Source organism: Bacillus rossius, chromosome 1 (assembly GCF_032445375.1).
Source record: "Bacillus rossius redtenbacheri isolate Brsri chromosome 1, Brsri_v3, whole genome shotgun sequence".
Classification (NCBI taxonomy): Eukaryota; Metazoa; Arthropoda; class Insecta; order Phasmatodea; family Bacillidae; genus Bacillus; species Bacillus rossius.
In genome coordinates this window covers 238762852-238785884 of record NC_086330.1, presented here as the reverse complement: position 1 = coordinate 238785884, position 23033 = coordinate 238762852, and positions in this window count along the sequence as shown.

Below are 23033 nucleotides of genomic sequence, written 5' to 3'. Positions count from 1 at the left end.
GTTAAGGTTACTTTATTTTAGCTTCAATCTCTGCCATTCAGAAAAAAATTAACCATTAAATATTATTACCTTATCATCGAAATTGTAAATAAAAATTTGTCTTGTCACTATAAACTCATGATGGTAAAATTGTTTATTTCAGGAGAAATATTATTGAAATTACTACATAAATGATATATTTTAACTTAAACTTCTTGTCAAAAAAATGCAAATGCCTGTTAAAATGTTTGTGAAAAATTGTATGTGTATTAAATTGCATTATACTGTAAAAGAACCATGAAAGGATAGTGAAATAAGAACTACATAATAATCCTTCTGCTTCCAACCCACTGTCAAATATAGCAACATGGAAATTAAGACCATACTAAACTTAGTGTTCTGTATTTCAATTTTCAATGTAAAATGTGTTATTTAAAAATAATGCCGCCCCCCCCTCCCTCTTTCTCAAAGATCATCATTATGGATCCGCCCTTGGTTTGAAGTACATACACATACACAAGGCATATCTCTATCTCTCTCTAATTCACTATCTATATATCTATGTATTACTCTACTTCTCTCTATATATACATCGTTATAGCATTCTATATGTATCAATCTCTCTCCTCCATATACCAATATCTATAGAGCTCTCTATATATCTATATGTCACTCTATAGGTATGAAAATATTAAAAAACATATGTTTTTACCTATCTATTGTTTTACCTGTAACAGGTGTGACGTACGCATATAAAAACACGCGCGTATTCGAATGCAAAGTTGTATCAAAATTTCAAAACAATCGGTAAAGTACTTTCGTAGATGTAAAGTTTTGAACGAACGTTTACATTCTTATTGATAACGATTGTCAATTTTTTTTTTTTTTGGTATTAACCGTGAGTGTGCAGTAAATAACAGTGCGTTGTGACGCGATGACATGGTCGTACGGAGCTGCGTCCACTCACAGAGGACCAGGTAGGCACGAGGCCTGCGCATGCGCGGAGTGGCGGTCATGTGCACCGCGGAGGTACACAGCCCTTCCAACATGGCGGCCCGCACGTCTCCTACAGGAGGAAACACTCGCATCATCATAAAACATCACAATAAAGGCCACAGCGTAAACCGGGGTAATGTCTTCCGACACCTCGTCTTCAAATGTTAACTCGGGTTGAAATAAAAATGTACTTACAGGCACACTCTCTGGGTCTATCATTAACATGACAAAACTGTACGAACCGCACTGGTTGTTGGTTTTGAGGTTTTAGAAACCTGCTATACACTACTTTTTGCTTCGACACACACACAATAAAAATTTATCCCCCTTTCAGTGGGTGCTAATCACCCGCTGAAACTTGTATAGCCTACGTATTCTTCCGGCACAATTTCAATTTAAAACTGGACTAAAAATTAATCATTTTGAGAAAATTCCCAGGAAAATGTGATATAAAAACCTACCTTCAGGCAATTACGAATGTTCCTATGCCCGCAACTGTGAGCTACAATTTCGTTTAGACCCTGATAGTTTGTATAGATATATATTTTAATACAAAAATGTTTGTCATCAAAATAATCTCAATTTATTACATCTGCTTCTGAGATCGGTCTTTAAAGTTTACACGATGATAATACTCAGTAATCATACAATGAAAGTGAACACTGGAACATACCGCAGCCGGGATAGTGTAACCGTTGTATTTTTTTTGTAAATGAAACATAAATATTCATGTAAAATTACAGATATTTGTACACTTGTACACGAAAAACAACTGTGTCGCTACAAAATATTGTCAGCAGTGATAGTGGATTTGGATTCAATTTTCGTCTCGAAAACCGTGTTTTATATATGCGAAAATAACCACAGCCATGTGTTGTACAAAGAAGCAATATGTTTCTTGTAGTATTACAAACTGTTTCAAGCCATCTGGTTTCCGAAGGCATCGTCCGTGAAAGTAATTGAAAATGTATTTACAGTTCGGCGACAAAACTGTGTTCCAACCTATGACTGGCACCCTCCACCTGTCCTCCCAAATATGCGCCCTTTAGGGTAGGCTGGGAATCGGTTTGCAGATAAATTTTTTTAACATTCCAGAACAAATAATATTGAGTCAGAGATGTAAAGGGATAACTCCCCCCTTTGATCTGGAAGGTGTTAGAACTTCATGCATGACCAGGCTAGGGCAACCCAGCATAGACACCACCATCACCCCCTGCCTCAATCAGCTAACCAGACAGTTGGCTGTGTCCTTAGCCCTTAGACTTTATCAGCACTGTTGGCGCCTTCCCCGATCTCCCACATCACACCGGGACCCCTCAAAACACCCACCCGTGGTCCGGTGGAAGCCTATCACACCTCTGTTAGCTATCCAGGCTAGCACCGGAGCTGTGTCGTCGGTCAACACGTCGACTCCGCATTGGGCTAGGGGGGAAACCCTTGGAGCCTGGTCCAAGCGATCGGAGCACCACTACCAAGTACGAGTCCTACCCAATCAGAATCCAGGGCCTTGGAGGAAACCTCAGCGGGACACCATTCAATATTTCATGGATTCTACCTGTACTACCACCAACTTGGCGTCTATGAGGCATGAGACCGTTCGCCAACAGGCTAGTCGAGCGCCACTCTTCAGACAGCGGGTGATGGCGTAAGGGCGCAAAGAGGGGAGGGGGATGTCGCGAACATGAGGCATCGAGAGGCGAGTGCAAGACGTGCGCACTCAGCGTGGGTCTCGTTGGGGAGGGAGGGGGTCACCACGAGGCAGATGGCCGCCGACATTGCCAGCACCAGGCCCGACAGTCGGAGAGGAGGAGCTTGGTGAAGAGGGCCGACGCGACGCCGTTATGAGACCTTCCCCCCCATTTCAAACACACGCGCGCTGCCGGATGGCGATGCCAGGTCCAGCAGTGGCGCCAACTCAATCATGTCACTTTTTTGTATTTTGGTGAAACGCTGGTAAACATGTAGACTTTATTTTAAAGGTTTAACTTCAAAGAAACGAGAAATATTTACATTGCATGCATGCATTATTAAGGTTTTTTTTTTTTTTTGGGCGTTCAAATAAAGAGAATAGTTTGGACAACATGACTAATGATTTATTTAGGTTTAACAGAAATTCTAGTGGCTACTTCATGAAATGTTCCTCAAGTTTGTGAGGATTTGCCAGCTAAGCAAACTGGAATTATTGTTGGAATAGACATAAAAACCATATCACGAAGTTGCCAGTATCATTGATTTGAAGCCAAGAATGTTTTAGTCCAGTTTTCCAGTTGACTCTCTTTATTTGTATTCCCCCCAAAAAAATAAATATTTAATTTTGGCAGCTAACCATGCATAAAGTATGCGATGTATATAGTGTTCATTTCGTTAAAGTTAAACTATTTAAAAAGGCTGCGAGTTTATCTGTGATTAAAGTAAATATATAATCATGACCTAAAATAGAAGGCACCCCCTGTTGACTGCCGCCAGGCTAGGTTCCTAAACAGCGTACAGATCTCCGGGTCAAAACGCGCCATTCACAAACCGTACATGAATGAAAAGAATCTAATTAGGAGTAGTATTTAAGAGCCTTTGCACTTACCTATACAAGTTTCATTCCATCTATTAACGCGTAAGTTTTGGACAGTGGAAAAGGCTGGAACGAATGTTTTCACTGACATTTTTAGCTATGAAAAACAATGCACACAGTATTGTAAATTGTATAGGCAGTAGCGGATTAACTAATTTTCAAGGTATAGGCTGAAAAGTTTTTGCCGCCCTTGCCTCTACAATTTTCATGTCCTAGATCATATTTATTTCCTTGAAATTGAGCTTACAAACAGTTAAATATAATCAATTCAGTCAAGTTATAAAAGTTCGTTACAATACTTTTTAATATTTTACATTTTTACAATACCTTTTTGCGCGATTATTTGTTGGCCAAATCATCGATGATATCGTGGTAAGTAATCTTGTTTATTAAATACAAGCCATCCAGTTCGCAGACTCCAACCAGTAGTAGGACTGGCATGTATGGGTTGATAGTGGGAAGAGAGAAACATATGTTCTATAATTTCGCTCTTTTCACTCATTCAAAGTTTGGGCAGGGGAACGTACAATGACAAGGGAGAAGGGAAAGTCATCGGCAAAATTTGTCTCAGACTTCTATCTGTAATACATCAGAAAACAGAAAATTATCATGCAGAAATCTTTTTGATTTCTATGAGGTAGCAAAAAAAAAACAAACATTGGTCACCAAAATTTTCCCCCCAAAAATCTGCCGCCCTAGGCTCAAGCCTACTCAGCCTGCTGGTAAATCCGCCACTGTGTATAGGAAAGTGCAGAGTGCTTTTGTCTACAATATTCCACCACAGAACTATAGAGGCACGTTACCGGCGATAAACTCTGCGCTCCAGCTAGTTGCCTGGCGCGTAGAGGCGAGGAGGCGTGAGTAGGTGATTATAGTATGTATGGGGACACCGGTGGGTGGTGGGGGAGCCGGGGAGCCACGGCGGCCATCTTGGTTTACGTCACTTCCGGCGACCATCTTGGATTACGTCATTTCCGGCGGCCATCTTGGATTACGTCATTTCCGGCGGCCATCTTGGATTACATCACTTCCTGCAAAATAAAGTAACCTTAACTTTAAAATCATATCTTCTATTTATTATTTTTATTTATACCAATTATACTCTTATGCTGTACTCTATATTAAAAAAGGAAGTCTTATTTTTCCTGTTTTCGCAAATCTGTCAATAACACAGTCTACATTCACTGGAATGTCTCGATGCATATAAAATAAAACCGTGTTAAAAAAAAACGGGCAGTATTTTAATAAGATTTCTTGTCGAAAATCAACTCCAATAATTTTGAATTTCTTGTTGTGTCGTACAGCTGATTGCTATCAGCGTTTGATGGTGGCAGGCAACCAAACTGGTTCAATATAATTTCAGTAGCATTAAAAAAATATTTTTTTAATCATGATATTTTAAATTATATATATTTTTTAACTAAAAAAATCACTGTACAGATGGCACCCAGGGTTCAGAAGTATCCACGTGGCGGCTCAATGGCTCCGTCAGCTCATCGCCGCCGGGAGGTCGATGCAGACCTGGCACGGGGCGTCCCACGGGGCGGCCCACTGGCGCTGCGGTTCCTCGACGAGGTCCACGCAGGCCAGCTGCAGCCCCGCCATGGCCGCTGCCACTGCCACGAAGACGGGGATCGACGAGTAGAACATTAGCACCTCTGGTCTCCAGGTCTCGGGCTTCGTCTCGTCCGGGTCTCCCTTGTCGGACAACACCGCCGTCTCCTGGGGAGACCCGTGGTGCTTCCTGTCCTCCTGGAGTTGCCACAGGTCCCCAGGAGACGTATCGAGTTGACTCTTATCAGCAGCTCCGGGCTCCAGGTCTAGCGTGGCCTCTCCTCCGCGACGCCATCGTGCACCTCCACCTCCTGGGGAGGGTCCTGGGACGCCCGGGTTCGCCACAGCGCCCTCAGGAGGCGTGAGTCGTCGATCCCGCTCAGCCCTGCCGCACACACAGTTGACGTCTTAGAACACGTTCCTCAAATGACTCATGCAATGGGGAGTTTTCTTGGGGATACATCTCTGCAGTTTAGCGCTTTTTGTCATGAGAAAAATTTATAAAAGCTTTCTACGATTTAAAAATATAAATCTCCTATTTTCCAGTCTGCCATTTCCCGAAATGTCGCAACTCTTTTGTCATCGGAAATTATTGTGTTCGTTGGTGTGTCATCGTTGTATTGTCCATAATATCAGTTTGTCTTCATCTTCGTGTCCGTATATTTGCCGCGTGGTCCAAGATTTGTTGTCTGCCTGCATTTACTTTTATTGTTTAAACTATGGTTCGTCTGTGCTGATTATATTTTTTAATGAGTTAATTCCTTCCACGGAATTAGTAAGCCCGAACCTCTAAGTCCAGGCGAATCAGGCCTGTAGTCCTGCGTAGTATTTGCCCCCCTGCCCTTTCCACCATTGCAGCTGGCAAGCCGTGACCGCGGGCATTTCCTCGGATGCGGTCTAAATCCAAAAGCCAAGAAGCTGAACACTCCGACCCGTAAGCTCACGATCAGAATGTTGCTATAAATCAGGATGCAAACAAGTTTGCCACTGTGCTGCTACGGCGATCGGCATAGCGCGTTTCTGAAGGACCACGAGCCAATGGAAGAAGCGAGGGGCCACAGGCATCTCAGCCAGCAGACGTCACAGTTGCTCGGTTACCGTCAGGCCATCGAACCCACGGGTGTCTCCGGTCTCTAGCTTCAACCAGCGACCCTGAGCAGACCACACTTCTCCTGACACGCCCTGGGCGGCCCTGGCCAGTTACGAACAAGAGGAGTCTCAGACCTTTGTACAGCGTTAGGCCGGTGTCACGCCGCGTGAATCTGCCGCTACGACTAGCTTCCGCAGCTTTTATGGGCGAATGCTCTTTCGACCGCTTTTCTTAAGAGTGCGCAATGCAGATTTCTCAAGGATACACTACCTATAATAAATTTAAAAAAAAAAAAAACTTGTAAACAATTGATCTAGAAGAAATCACCCAGTATAAACGGCTCAACCACTGCTTAGTGTGAAACCGTCATTCGAAATCTAATAGTTTTAGTATAAATAACAGACATGTCACTGGTTTGCAGTAGTTGCTAACATTTTAAAGTTTAAAGAGTATGTTATGTCGTATACACGTGCGAATGAAAAGGGAAATTTTCTAAAGTAGCGACATTCTCGAGAGAAAACAAATATCCGGAAATAATTATCCTTTATTTATAAAAATTATATTCTTTCGAGGTTCTGTGGACATGCTTTGAATTCCGCCAAAAATAATTCTTATTTAGCTTTTTTATTGCACGTAAACGTGGACGTTTCGAGATCCAAAGGTTGTTTAAGGTTGGCTCTGTGACATTAGAAAATTTCACAATCGAGTAAAAATTAAAAAAAAAAAAACTCGGCAAAATAATAATTGAACATAAGGTCTTTTAAAATGTACCGTTTCTGGTTTTGAAAGTCGCGAAAGTGGGCTACAACCAACCACAGCAGCGAGGTACCTGGTTCGCAGTTCTCCAAGGCAGCCTCGGCTTCCAGGACAGGTCGAGGCCCGCGCAGACACCGCGCCTCCACGCACACTATCACCGCACACAATGTGCACACCACTAACATCTTCTTTGCATCTAACATCTTCATGACTAGCTCGGCTCAGATTTATAATTGTGCTATCGTCGCCTGGCGTTCTCTCTATAATGAGCTGTGTGCCTGTCCTGAATGTTAAAACGCTCTGTTATCCGGAACATGGAGAAATAGCTTGCAAGGAACACGAAACGAGCAACGAACTAGCGTTTAACTTCTTTGCAACCTAACCTGTTGTCACCGACATGGCACCGGGTCTCTGGGGCCACTTATTATTACGTAAGGTCCCGATAGGAAGGCCAAGTTAAAAAAATCTCTACATGAACTTACCTCGTGGTAGAAGAAAGGGGTAGAGGGGTAAAAGCCATTCTTACATAATTTGCCTGCACAGAAAAACAAATGGTAAGACAAGAGTGTTTCAAATACAGTCGTTCATTATGTTACAAAAAGTATTCCTCATTTGTAGTTTTTTGACTGATTAGTTTCCTTTCTTTAAGATTGTTTCAAATCTTACATTTAATTATAATAAACATTTTCCAAAGACTAAATTATTACTTTATTTATTTTTATATCAAGTCATATATATTTTTAGTATAAGCGAACATTTTCTAACGACATTTAACTTTTTAATGCTTTTTTTAAAGAGAAATCCTAGATTAAACAAAATTAGGCAAGACAAAGAAAAAAACGGGGGAGGGGTTTAATAATGTTCTGTGACCTTATATGGGGGTTGGGTTGTCAAAAAGGGCCAAAAATCGTCCTTAAGTTATTAATTGACGGCCCCTCACATGCCAGGTTGTTATTTCATTTCCTTGTCATTGCCATCAGTTAAGGGAGTTATTCCTGTAAATTAATTCCGTTTTCATTATGACATCTATTGTTGGGTCAAAAAAACTTCCCCCGAATATTTACTAAACTTTATTTTAAATACGTAAAAGGCCACTCAAGTCATCGTGTGATAATTTTAACTTGAATGTATTTTTACCGCTTTTAGAAAATTTCGAGTGAATATCCGTTGTGAGAATTTGAGATGAAGCATGAATTACACTAGAGCTATCGTAACGAACACAGGACACGTCCTGACTCTCGGCGAGCGAGCTCTAAAAGTGTGCGGAAGGAAAGGGCGACAGTGGCTCGCCCAGCGCACGCCAGTAGGTGATTATAGTATGTATGGGGACACCGGTGGGTGGTGGGGGAGCCGGGGAGCCACGGCGGCCATCTTGGTTTACGTCACTTCCGGCGACCATCTTGGATTACGTCATTTCCGGCGGCCATCTTGGATTACGTCATTTCCGGCGGCCATCTTGGATTACATCACTTCCTGCAACCATCTTGGATTTGACCTTGACCTTTGAACCCGGAGGCCATTTTGTTTTTCTAGAACTTTCCTCCATTTTGTTTTCTAGATCATTCCGCCATTTTGAGTTTCGTCCGCCATCTTGAAAATCTTTATTTATTATCCGATTTTAATGAAAAAAATTTAAAATTTAAAAAAATTAAATAATCAAAATTTTAAAATAAAATTAAAAATATTATTTAATAAAATTTTAATTAAAAACCTACGCATCGAACACCCCACTCCTCTAAATTACAAATACATAATCTAGCACCCCCACCCCTCTGTTACAATGACATCGTCATCGAACACCCCACTCATTCCTGTTACAATTTTTCGTTACATCCACCATCTTGGAAAATCATAATTATTAACTTAGAAAATCAGGAAAAAAAATATACCATCGTTGTCTGCTGGAGGCAGCCATCTTATTTAGTGGAGACTACCATCTTGATTTCATCTGGTGGGTGTCGTCATCGGTTGTAGGTTTCTAAAGTATGTTAGTGTATGTAAGGTCGAGTTACAATTCTCTACCAACATTGTTATGAACCTTATAGACCAAAATCCACAGAATCCACAAGATCCACAAAATCCACAGTCACTTTGTTGTTGTAACCGACATTTTTTCTTAAAGTCTTATCACTTATAGGTTTTAACTAAAATATATGTTATCAATACTGTCGTTGTGGATGCGTTAGTTAAAGTAATGATAATTTAAAAAACATTTATTACTCCATCTTAGCTGACCAGAAATTTTTCATAGTCCTATCATACATGTAAACATACTAAATAAATTAATGTTTGTGTATTCGTGTTTAAAACTGCATGGAAGCAGATATTTAGGTGTTTGTGTATAATATCATTTCTTAGTGTTCGTGTTTGCGTTCCTGTGTTTAAAAGCTGCATGGAAGCAGATATTTTAGGTGTTTGTGTCTAATTACATGATCATTTTACGATATCAAATTAAGTATAAGTACCTTGAGGAATATAGGGCATTAATTAAAAAAATAATAAGCGATATGTAGGTAAAATTATATTTACTGAATCAAAGAAATATATTGTACAAAACAAAACCCTCAAGGAGAGAAAAATATACTTGTCAAACGAAGCTATAAAAAAAACAGAAACTATATACAAAAACGAAAACTGTTTACAACAAAAAGACTGGAACTATACAACAGATAATTCATCTCCAACATAGCCGTGGGGAACCGTATGGATGCCATCCTCACATATTTGGCGCTTATCATCCTCCCATGTTATGGCCAGCTTATTTGTGCTCTCGCTATAGAGCACCTGCTGCCTCGAGCGTATGGCCCTAACTGCTACTCGTCGTGTGTGGTGATCGTGCAGGGCATCCAGGTAGTCACTGAATGTTATGCGGTTTTTGACCACACACCGCTGGATACCCTTGGCCTTCTTCTCAACTTTGTCACCACACTTGTATGTTTACAGTTTGGCCCGCAGACCGACAAACTCACTCATCACTTTCCCCCCACACTCATCCTTAAACTTTCCGACAACCTTTTTGTTGATGGGGGAGAAGCAAGGGTGGTCGGAAGGGTAGCAGCTGGTGTCGAACTTCTCCATGAGTGTAGGATCGGCTTTGAGGTCATGGTAGAAATCATCGGTTTGTATCTCGTATACGAAACTATCGGTGTCCATGTATGCCAGATGAATGTTTTCTGCATATCTGGGTTTCATTGTGCTGTAATGGAAGTCGTACATGAGTGTTTTTGAGAGATCAAGTACTGCGAGTCCGGCATAGATTGGCTTATCGAAAATTATGGTCTCATGGTTCAGGTGGACTAGAGTCAAGTTCGGTTCATACATTGTGCGGTCCTTGAAGGATGGACGACACACCAGTTTCTTGAACCGCTTCTCGGAACATACCAACTCCATTTTGAGCCTCCGCCTCTTGTTCTCCATCAGTTTCCCGAAAGTACTGTTTACAGCGAGCTTAAAGAACTCCTTCTCGAATTCGTTGGCTGCAGCCTTGCGCTTATTGGTGTTGAGCTTAATGTATGGCTCCAACCACGCCGACTGCTCAAACTGGAGGACTCTGTGTACCTTAGTAACTATCAACCCATGTGATACTGCTTGCTGGAGGTTTCTGTAGTGTACAATGTAATGTTCCTTAATTTCTAGTGTTGTCATGAGCTTTGATTGTTTGGAGCCGGGCGGACATTGATTGATGGGGAGAAACGGAAGGTCTTTGTGACTTTCGTGGAGTTCAGTAGGGTACTCCACGTCACATTCGATAATGTACCCGATAGGAGAATTTTCTGGAATAGTCATGACATCAATAGATGTGTCTGACCATTTGAAATGTCGAATCGGAAGCGACAGCGACATCGCCCACCCGTACAAATTATTTGCATCAATGTACTGTAGATATGTGGATGGCTTGGACACATCATGTGTCTCAGGAACGTATTTGTTGTTACCCACACAATGACGTTTGATGCTTTGCGCTACACCCCCACGAATACCTGCTTCCACAAACATATACATATCGTAATCTGTCAGAAGCTCGAGTTGTACTCCTGTGGTGCGAAGCATCGCATCGAAAGCGAACCCAGGACAGGAAATGTAGTGTGACGGGTCTAGACTGTACGTCTCCAAGCAAAGACTGCGAAAATTCTCGAATACGTCCGCCAAAATCAGGACATCCGTCTTTAGGTACAAGTCAGCGTACTCCCCCAAAGTAGCACACTGAAACTTGTCCCAGACATTTTGTGCGTGAGCGTAATCCGCCTCGGAAATACCAGAATCAGTCAGAATATTAAAGAACTCATCGATAGATGGAAGACTAGTATCGTCTAGTCGAGCAAAAGAATCAACGAAGTCGTAGGGGAAGACTCCCTTGCGAGTAACCAACTCCAACTCATCAGGAGCGAAAAACTCAGCAGTACTGACAAACTTGTCTGCAGGCAAGAACTCTGCGAGCGAAGCAAGACCCCGACTCATGAAACGGAACGTATCGACAAACTGAATGCTGAACTTATCATGCAACTTCTTGGAAAAAGTTATCAACTTCTCTTCCGAATTAGGAATGATGAAGATGTCTTTAGTGTCGTACCCCAACTTCCTGATAATGAAGTTCTGGTCGTACGCCAGGTTGTGGAAGAACACAATCATCTTTTTCGGTCTGCGCCTGAGAAGGTTGCAGTCATTACATGCAGGTCCAATAAATTCGCCGGTGAAGTGATTATGATCACGAACTTTCTTTACGACCCCTCCAAACTTTCCTCCACAGTAGCAACAACACCTTGCTTGCAGAAAAGCAGTGTTTTGTGCATGTGTGAGCGGAGTCATAGGAACAGACATAGAAAATATTTTCTGCACGTCATGTCCAATCTCCACAATGCGGGATATGAATTTATCTTCTGCGTCACAACCGCGATACACTTCAGGCTGTGAAGGAAGTGAAGAAGTGAGGTGTACTGGAATCACGGAGTTATCTGCTTTCACGTAAATGCAGTAGCTGTACGCTTTATGCTTTTGATACTGCAGTGTGTATGCTTCATCAGGATTCGGGTGACATGTATGGATTTTCTCCAGAATAGCTTCAAAGTCGCAATATACCACGATGGGCATTTTATCACTGTGATGGAAGTTTTTGAACTTCAAAACAGGAGGCAAACCATTTTCATCAACCTGGGGCATTTCCATCCTAACAGCAGCATGCTGTTTACAGAGCTCACTGTGTTTTTCCAAACACTGAAGACCAGTAAGCCCGCTAACCCTATCCTGATCATCATAATGCTTGAAGCATCTTTTGCAAACATGAATAGCCTCAGTGTGTGTAGTGATTTGGGACCGAACCAGAGCAGAAAAATTATTGATGTAGGCGAAATGGGACGAATTGTCATTGACCAAGAGCAGAAGATCGAAATGATGTTCTTTTTCTTCAGGAGCGACTCGTGCAGGAACAACATTCAGATTCTCGTCGATACTGTAAATGTTGATGGAGACTCCGGGGTTCTGTTTTTCAAACAGCGGTATTTGCTTGATTGGAGTAGGGGAGTCAATGTTGTTGAAGTTGAACTTCCCCTCCAAGTCATGGTAGCGCTGGTTGACACGTTCAGGATGCTCACCTTCCACGTACTTAACAAGAATTGACCACTTGAAGCACATGTGGTCTTCGAGGTTTTGCGGATTGATCACAGCGTATTTGTCTTTGATGGAAGTAGGTAATTCAATGTAGGAGCTGGCACGGAGTGGATCAAGCTTGTTTATTCGGAGTTGAAGTCGCTTAACGGCCGACAAAGTCCATCCGGACCCCTTACCCATGTAATCTTCCTCCTCCTTGCAGATCTTGGAGATGGACTCGGTAACTGCCTCCTCCACCTCATGAACTGCGTAGAGGGGAACATTCATGGTTTTGAAGGCCCTCTTGTCTTCACAGGCATCTACTGGTTTTTCGTAGTCGCACTCAAGAACGACATTAAACTTCAGCGGTCCATTCTCTTCAATCTCCTCCTCAAGTTGGCTTATTATTTTTGCCTTGATGGAGTCCAGGTACGTACAAATGTCCTTGGCAGAACTTGACGTATTTACAGCAACATAAGTCTTCAAGTTGCCCTTGAATCCCACTTCGGCGGTGATGAAGCCATGGGTATTGGCCAAACCCGCGCCGGTCACCACCTTTGTTCGGCTGGTCGATGGTTTAGGCAGTACTGCTGGCTTAACTGCTGCCATTCTCTGCTTCTTTGTTGGAGGCGGAGCAGGCCCCTTGCACACCTTAATGTGGTTGCGAAGAGTGTCAGCCCTGACGAACTCTTTAGCACAGTTCGTGCAGGAATGTGCTATGCGGTTAGGGTTAAGACCGCAAGCCGACTTCTCATGTAGTCTGGCGACATCAGCATGGGCGAAGGCCTTATAGCAGAAGCTACACCGGGTGCCTGATGTCGTGGCGACAGCACCAGTACATGTTGACAGGTGCTGCTGCATCTTGTCGCTGCATGCGACCATCTTGCCACATAGGTGGCACTGCTGGTAGTCACGATGCTGGTTCTCGGCACACTGTCGCTCGTGCCGGTACCGGTTCTTAGCTGCCGTGAAGGTAGCAGAGCTGAAACGGCATTTCTGCGCGGTAAATGCCATCTCGACAATCGGTAGACTGGTCTCAACGTACGGAACACGCGAAGGAAGCTCGACGTACGGAGAACTATAACATAAGAATAAAGAAAACAATGTAGCTAGATGTTACATGAAAACAAACATATCCTCAAAACTCTAGCCTCAAGCTTTCTAACCTAAACTACTAGCAATGTTACTAAATAAAAAAGTTGCAAACATAACCTCAAAACTCTAGCCCCTCAAGCTTTCTAACCTAACTTGATAGCAATGTAATAAATAAAAAAGTTACAAACATAACCTCAAAACTCTAGCCATCAAGCTTAATAACCTAACTTGATAGCAATGTTACTAAATAAAAAAAGTTGCAAACATAACCTCAAAACTCTAGCCCTCAAGCTTACTAACCTAAACTGTTAGCAATGTTACTAAATAAAAAAAAGTTACAAACATAACCTCAAAGCTACTCCTTCATTCATGTACAATCCTAAAAATGGTAGAATATTTAAAGTACTGATAAAAGTCAAAGCTGAAAAATATTCAATGTTAACTAAAAATGATTGATTACATAACCTCAAAACTACTCTAATGCACAACCCAAAAATGCTAGAATTTTAAAGTACTGTTAAAAGTTTAAGCTAAACAATTCCTGGTTACCCACACATAAGTGTACAGAGAAAAAACTAGTTAGCTGATAACCTACGAAAAAGCTGAGAAACATTCAATGTTAACGAAACATGTAGCATACCTCAGAAAAAGATGAAGTGGAGCTGTAGAACACAAAGTAGCGTTGGCGGTAGAAATCGTGGTAGCAGCTAAACTCACACACGAACTAGCTCACTCAAACTCCAAGAACACAATGAAGCTCCGACAGCTAATCCCGGCCTTTTATAGCCGCGGACCTGCTTGTTCTTGGAAAAACCATTAGGAACATAGTATTTTTACCGAACCTACCAATAGGAATATAGTATGTGGAGGGGAAGTACCATTGTCTTCGGAAAAACCCAGCATGACTCATGCGCAGGTCGTAGCAGGTCTGTGAGGGGTGGGAGGTAGAAATGTAGGTAATAACTTAACATAGGAAACCACTCTCGGGTAAAACCACTAATGACCTAGGTGATGAGAGATTAGGTCGCGAGGCACTTCATGCATCGTGACTCATCACTCAGAAATGTCGTCTCGCAGTGCCGAGGGGACCCGAACAATAGACTTGACCGTGCATGTCACAACAGATCCATTAGTCGCCCGACTTTGTGGCGCCATGAGGCGCTCAGGTAGCAGTCATGGTCTACGGCAACAGACTCGTTAAAGTGTCATTACGAAGCACTCAAGCTGAGTTCGAGGAAAATACAGCTAAATATTCATTATAGATATGTAAGGAAATAAATAAAAAATAAATCGGGTAAGTTTAATACATTTGTTAAAAGTAAGAACACATTACAAAACTACAACATTAAAAATTTAACCTACACTTATTATGACCAACATTCGTTTAAAATTTTTTAGCATTTCATTGCGAACAATCAGTTGAACATCCACAGAATGACACATTTTGCTGATGTTCCAGGAACAAACCCTTTTCACAACCATTTAAGGAGACTTTCCTTAAGCTCTCTTTTCATTGGTCAAATAAAACATCTCCCTCTCTTCCCCTCATACAATGATGCTGCTTCACCATCACGCTAAAATTCTGTAAGACCAAACAAAATATACTTCCCTTAAACCTTATGGTAGAAATTTCATCCTAGGATGCTGTTACTGCATCTAGAAATTAAAAATTATATTATCTCATACAGGTTTTATTTACATGTTAGACTTAACCATCCTACCACACACTGGCTCACACTTACACACACATGCGTGCGCATGCGTGCACTGAGATTAAATACATACTTGCCCACATAATGTACTTTTATTTACAAAGGCAACATATTAAAACACATAATATTTAAATTTTGTGTAGATTGGATGGTACCAGGAAACCATACTGCAAAACGAGCGGACAACACTTGAGTCTTTACTATGATTGGGCTGACGGATTGCCTCTGAACGCCCTTACCTTCAACGACTTAGAATTAATACTTTTATCCATCAAAAAACAAAACAGTTTTACTAAGCAAACATACACCCCACACCCCTCAAAAAATTGTTATTACACAGGGCATTATTTACATGGCAGGAGACCGCACATACGAAGTGCGCAGCTTCAGGTTAGAAATATTGATTAAAATAACTGCTAAAGATGATAATTTGTTTATGAAAAAACTGCACATGAAATACAGACACTTGGTTATTTACACACACATACATACATACATACATACATACATACATACATACATACACCCTGCATCGCTTCAGATGGAAGTACGATATTTTGAAAACCACTCAAGACTTACATCTGTTTATGAAAAGGAGCTAAAAATTAAAAATTTTCAAAGTTAATTTTAGAGATGAAACATCATGTGCAAGTCCTTGCATGCGAGAACATTTTATTACGCAATTATCTTCATTTTTCCCAAACCATAGGTCTGATGTCTGGATACCACACAAATCTCATACTTAACATATGCACTACGAGATGACTGCGCGCCAGTCCAAGCCCCCTGCGCTTAGAGACGAAACTGCACTAGAAGCGTTAGCAAGCATTGCAATTATCTCGCTTCAGTAATGCAGATTCACCTCTGACTAGGTGGACCTCCTGAAACACTAAACATAGGACAGTGAAACACATTAAAATAATGCATTTCAAAATAATTGAATAATATAAAACACTGCATATTTCTCTAGAATCACCACGCAACTGACAGCCCTTTCAATCACAATTCTGCGAATGCTATCACAGAATGCTATATTAAGAAAGAAAGGATCATTCATTCCTTCATTATGGAACACAGTAATACATCACATGAAGAGAAACAAAAAAGGAACACACTTCGTTCTTAGACTCGTGCCGCCTCCTTGACAGAGAGAAAAGTTTTTACACATAAAATAGTATATATTTCTTTTCCAGCGATGAAGCTGTACTAATATCACCTTGACAAGCTTAGATGATCTAGGGAGAGACAAAGTAAATTAATTAACAATAAAAAAGTCGACTAAAATCATTTACAAACAATATACTTAATATTTCTTCGATTACATATTTTTCTCAATTTAATAAATGTGTGAACACAAAAATTTCCTTAAATCACTATTTATCAATTTTAAACTCTCATGTACATCAGGAAAAAATATATAGTTTCAGGCATTATTAGTTGTAATGTAAAAAATTCAAAACAGTTTCTTTGTGGGATGTGGAATGCTCACTCACGATCGAAAAAAGGAGGTGCTTCGCTGTAACACAAGGGGAGGGGGAAACCATCTTTAAAGTTGTCGTTGCTCATATATTTGGATATATAGTAATCAAGCAAGTAATAACATTTGGTGGTATAATCTCCGGCTGATTAAAGTTTATTTGCTAACATGAATTCACAAATTAAACGAATCTCTAAGTACATTTGCTTATCTTTTATAGAAAAAAATGCACAGATTGATTTTTTTATCATGAATAACCAGGAGCACACTAAAAAAACCAACGAAATTCTCGCCAATAATAACCAACAGCACACGATCAATAGAAAAAAAAACATTTTCTCAGTAATCACATACAGCATGCGGAGAAAATCACCAAAATATTGTCAAGAATATCCATTAATACATGTAGAATACCAATAAAGTCTTGACATAAAAAAGGCTGAAGTGCACGGACAAAAATCATCAAATTCTTGTCAGGTAAAAAAAGCAGAAGCACATGAAAAAAAAACCAACAAAATTCTAACACAGTAAAGTTGAAGCACACGTAGAAATCTATCGAAATTTCATGTAAAAAAATAGGAGCACTCAGAGAAAACCATCAGGGAGAAGATGTTTAAAAACATCATAAATTATCAATTGTTTAAGCAAAGAGTTCACAAGCTGACTTGTGCTAGAACTCTCATGTTACTTAAGCAAAGAGTTCACAAGCTGACTTGTGCTAGAACTCTCATGTTGCTTAAGCAAAGAGTTCACAAGCTGACTTGTGCTAGAACTCTCATGTTGCTTAAGCAAAGAGTTCACAAGCTGACTTGTGCTAGAACTCTCATGTTGCTTAAGCAAAGAGATCTGGCAGGATTTAATTTGAACTTTTTCTTAAACAATTGATAATTTATGATGTTTTTAAACATCTTCTCCCTGATGGTTTTCTCTGAGTGCTCCTATTTTTTCACATGAAATTTCGATAGATTTCTACGTGTGCTTCAACTTTACTGTGTTAGAATTTTGTTGGTTTTTTTTTTTCATGTGCTTCTGCTTTTTTTACCTGACAAGAATTTGATGATTTTTGTCCGTGCACTTCAGCCTTTTTTATGTCAAGACTTTATTGGTATTCTACATGTATTAATGGATATTCTTGACAATATTTTGGTGATTTTCTCCGCATGCTGTATGTGATTACTGAGAAAATGTTTTTTTTTCTATTGATCGTGTGCTGTTGGTTATTATTGGCGAGAATTTCGTTGGTTTTTTTAGTGTGCTCCTGGTTATTCATGATAAAAAAATCAATCTGTGCATTTTTTTCTATAAAAGATAAGCAAATGTACTTAGAGATTCGTTTAATTTGTGAATTCATGTTAGCAAATAAACTTTAATCAGCCGGAGATTATACCACCAAATGTTATTACTTGCTTGATTAGGTACTATATATCCAAATATATGAGCAACGACAACTTTAAAGATGGTTTCCCCCTCCCCTTGTGTTACAGCGAAGCACCTCCTTTTTTCGATCGTGAGTGAGCATTCCACATCCCACAAAGAAACTGTTTTGAATTTTTTACATTACAACTAATAATGCCTGAAACTATATATTTTTTCCTGATGTACATGAGAGTTTAAAATTGATAAATAGTGATTTAAGGAAATTTTTGTGTTCACACATTTATTAAATTGAGAAAAATATGTAATCGAAGAAATATTAAGTATATTGTTTGTAAATGATTTTAGTCGACTTTTTTATTGTTAATTAATTTACTTTGTCTCTCCCTAGATCATCTAAGCTTGTCAAGGTGATATTAGTACAGCTTCATCGCTGGAAAAGAAATATATACTATTTTATGTGTAAAAACTTTTCTCTCTGTCAAGGAGGCGGCACGAGTCTAAGAACGAAGTGTGTTCCTTTTTTGTTTCTCTTCATGTGATGTATTACTGTGTTCCATAATGAAGGAATGAATGATCCTTTCTTTCTTAATATAGCATTCTGTGATAGCATTCGCAGAATTGTGATTGAAAGGGCTGTCAGTTGCGTGGTGATTCTAGAGAAATATGCAGTGTTTTATATTATTCAATTATTTTGAAATGCATTATTTTAATGTGTTTCACTGTCCTATGTTTAGTGTTTCAGGAGGTCCACCTAGTCAGAGGTGAATCTGCATTACTGAAGCGAGATAATTGCAATGCTTGCTAACGCTTCTAGTGCAGTTTCGTCTCTAAGCGCAGGGGGCTTGGACTGGCGCGCAGTCATCTCGTAGTGCATATGTTAAGTATGAGATTTGTGTGGTATCCAGACATCAGACCTATGGTTTGGGAAAAATGAAGATAATTGCGTAATAAAATGTTCTCGCATGCAAGGACTTGCACATGATGTTTCATCTCTAAAATTAACTTTGAAAATTTTTAATTTTTAGCTCCTTTTCATAAACAGATGTAAGTCTTGAGTGGTTTTCAAAATATCGTACTTCCATCTGAAGCGATGCAGGGTGTATGTATGTAATGTATGTATGTATGTATGTATGTATGTATGTGTGTGTAAATAACCAAGTGTCTGTATTTCATGTGCAGTTTTTTCATAAACAAATTATCATCTTTAGCAGTTATTTTAATCAATATTTCTAACCTGAAGCTGCGCACTTCGTATGTGCGGTCTCCTGCCATGTAAATAATGCCCTGTGTAATAACAATTTTTTGAGGGGTGTGGGGTGTATGTTTGCTTAGTAAAACTGTTTTGTTTTTTTATGGATAAAAGTATTAATTCTAAGTCGTTGAAGGTAAGGGCGTTCAGAGGCAATCCGTCAGCCCAATCATAGTAAAGACTCAAGTGTTGTCCGCTCGTTTTGCAGTATGGTTTCCTGGTACCATCCAATCTACACAAAATTTAAATATTATGTGTTTTAATATGTTGCCTTTGTAAATAAAAGTACATTATGTGGGCAAGTATGTATTTAATCTCAGTGCACGCATGCGCACGCATGTGTGTGTAAGTGTGAGCCAGTGTGTGGTAGGATGGTTAAGTCTAACATGTAAATAAAACCTGTATGAGATAATATAATTTTTAATTTCTAGATGCAGTAACAGCATCCTAGGATGAAATTTCTACCATAAGGTTTAAGGGAAGTATATTTTGTTTGGTCTTACAGAATTTTAGCGTGATGGTGAAGCAGCATCATTGTATGAGGGGAAGAGAGGGAGATGTTTTATTTGACCAATGAAAAGAGAGCTTAAGGAAAGTCTCCTTAAATGGTTGTGAAAAGGGTTTGTTCCTGGAACATCAGCAAAATGTGTCATTCTGTGGATGTTCAACTGATTGTTCGCAATGAAATGCTAAAAAATTTTAAACGAATGTTGGTCATAATAAGTGTAGGTTAAATTTTTAATGTTGTAGTTTTGTAATGTGTTCTTACTTTTAACAAATGTATTAAACTTACCCGATTTATTTTTTATTTATTTCCTTACATATCTATAATGAATATTTAGCTGTATTTTCCTCGAACTCAGCTTGAGTGCTTCGTAATGACACTTTAACGAGTCTGTTGCCGTAGACCATGACTGCTACCTGAGCGCCTCATGGCGCCACAAAGTCGGGCGACTAATGGATCTGTTGTGACATGCACGGTCAAGTCTATTGTTCGGGTCCCCTCGGCACTGCGAGACGACATTTCTGAGTGATGAGTCACGATGCATGAAGTGCCTCGCGACCTAATCTCTCATCACCTAGGTCATTAGTGGTTTTACCCGAGAGTGGTTTCCTATGTTAAGTTATTACCTACATTTCTACCTCCCACCCCTCACAGACCTGCTACGACCTGCGCATGAGTCATGCTGGGTTTTTCCGAAGACAATGGTACTTCCCCTCCACATACTATATTCCTATTGGTAGGTTCGGTAAAAATACTATGTTCCTAATGGTTTTTCCAAGAACAAGCAGGTCCGCGGCTATAAAAGGCCGGGATTAGCTGTCGGAGCTTCATTGTGTTCTTGGAGTTTGAGTGAGCTAGTTCGTGTGTGAGTTTAGCTGCTACCACGATTTCTACCGCCAACGCTACTTTGTGTTCTACAGCTCCACTTCATCTTTTTCTGAGGTATGCTACATGTTTCGTTAACATTGAATGTTTCTCAGCTTTTTCGTAGGTTATCAGCTAACTAGTTTTTTCTCTGTACACTTATGTGTGGGTAACCAGGAATTGTTTAGCTTAAACTTTTAACAGTACTTTAAAATTCTAGCATTTTTGGGTTGTGCATTAGAGTAGTTTTGAGGTTATGTAATCAATCATTTTTAGTTAACATTGAATATTTTTCAGCTTTGACTTTTATCAGTACTTTAAATATTCTACCATTTTTAGGATTGTACATGAATGAAGGAGTAGCTTTGAGGTTATGTTTGTAACTTTTTTTTATTTAGTAACATTGCTAACAGTTTAGGTTAGTAAGCTTGAGGGCTAGAGTTTTGAGGTTATGTTTGCAACTTTTTTTATTTAGTAACATTGCTATCAAGTTAGGTTATTAAGCTTGATGGCTAGAGTTTTGAGGTTATGTTTGTAACTTTTTTATTTATTACATTGCTGTCAAGTTAGGTTAGAAAGCTTGAGGGGCTAGAGTTTTGAGGTTATGTTTGCAACTTTTTTATTTAGTAACATTGCTAGTAGTTTAGGTTAGAAAGCTTGAGGCTAGAGTTTTGAGGATATGTTTGTTTTCATGTAACATCTAGCTACATTGTTTTCTTTATTCTTATGTTATAGTTCTCCGTACGTCGAGCTTCCTTCGCGTGTTCCGTACGTTGAGACCAGTCTACCGATTGTCGAGATGGCATTTACCGCGCAGAAATGCCGTTTCTGCTCTGCTACCTTCACGGCAGCTAAGAACCGCTACCGGCACGAGCGACAGTGTGCCGAGAACCAGCATCGTGACTACCAGCAGTGCCACCTATGTGGCAAGATGGTCGCATGCAGCGACAAGATGCAGCAGCACCTGTCAACATGTACTGGTGCTGTCACCACGACATCAGGCACCCGGTGTAGCTTCTGCTATAAGGCCTTCGCCCGTGCTGATGTCGCCAGACTACATGAGAAGTCGGCTTGCGGTCTTAACCCTAACCGCATAGCACATTCCTGCACGAACTGTGCTAAAGAGTTCGTCAGGGCTGACACTCTTCGCAACCACATTAAGGTGTGCAAGGGGCCTGCTCCGCCTCCAACAAAGAAGCAGAGAATGGCAGCAGTTAAGCCAGCAGTACTGCCTAAACCATCGACCAGCCGAACAAAGGTGGTGACCGGCGCGGGTTTGGCCAATACCCATGGCTTCATCACCGCCGAAGTGGGATTCAAGGGCAACTTGAAGACTTATGTTGCTGTAAATACGTCAAGTTCTGCCAAGGACATTTGTACGTACCTGGACTCCATCAAGGCAAAAATAATAAGCCAACTTGAGGAGGAGATTGAAGAGAATGGACCGCTGAAGTTTAATGTCGTTCTTGAGTGCGACTACGAAAAACCAGTAGATGCCTGTGAAGACAAGAGGGCCTTCAAAACCATGAATGTTCCCCTCTACGCAGTTCATGAGGTGGAGGAGGCAGTTACCGAGTCCATCTCCAAGATCTGCAAGGAGGAGGAAGATTACATGGGTAAGGGGTCCGGATGGACTTTGTCGGCCGTTAAGCGACTTCAACTCCGAATAAACAAGCTTGATCCACTCCGTGCCAGCTCCTACATTGAATTACCTACTTCCATCAAAGACAAATACGCTGTGATCAATCCGCAAAACCTCGAAGACCACATGTGCTTCAAGTGGTCAATTCTTGTTAAGTACGTGGAAGGTGAGCATCCTGAACGTGTCAACCAGCGTTACCATGACTTGGAGGGGAAGTTCAACTTCAACAACATTGACTCCCCTACTCCAATCAAGCAAATACCGCTGTTTGAAAAACAGAACCCTGGAGTCTCCATCAACATTTACAGTATCGACGAGAATCTGAATGTTGTTCCTGCACGAGTCGCTCCTGAAGAAAAAGAACATCATTTCGATCTTCTGCTCTTGGTCAATGACAATTCGTCCCATTTCGCCTACATCAATAATTTTTCTGCTCTGGTTCGGTCCCAAATCACTACACACACTGAGGCTATTCATGTTTGCAAAAGATGCTTCAAGCATTATGATGATCAGGATAGGGTTAGCGGGCTTACTGGTCTTCAGTGTTTGGAAAAACACAGTGAGCTCTGTAAACAGCATGCTGCTGGT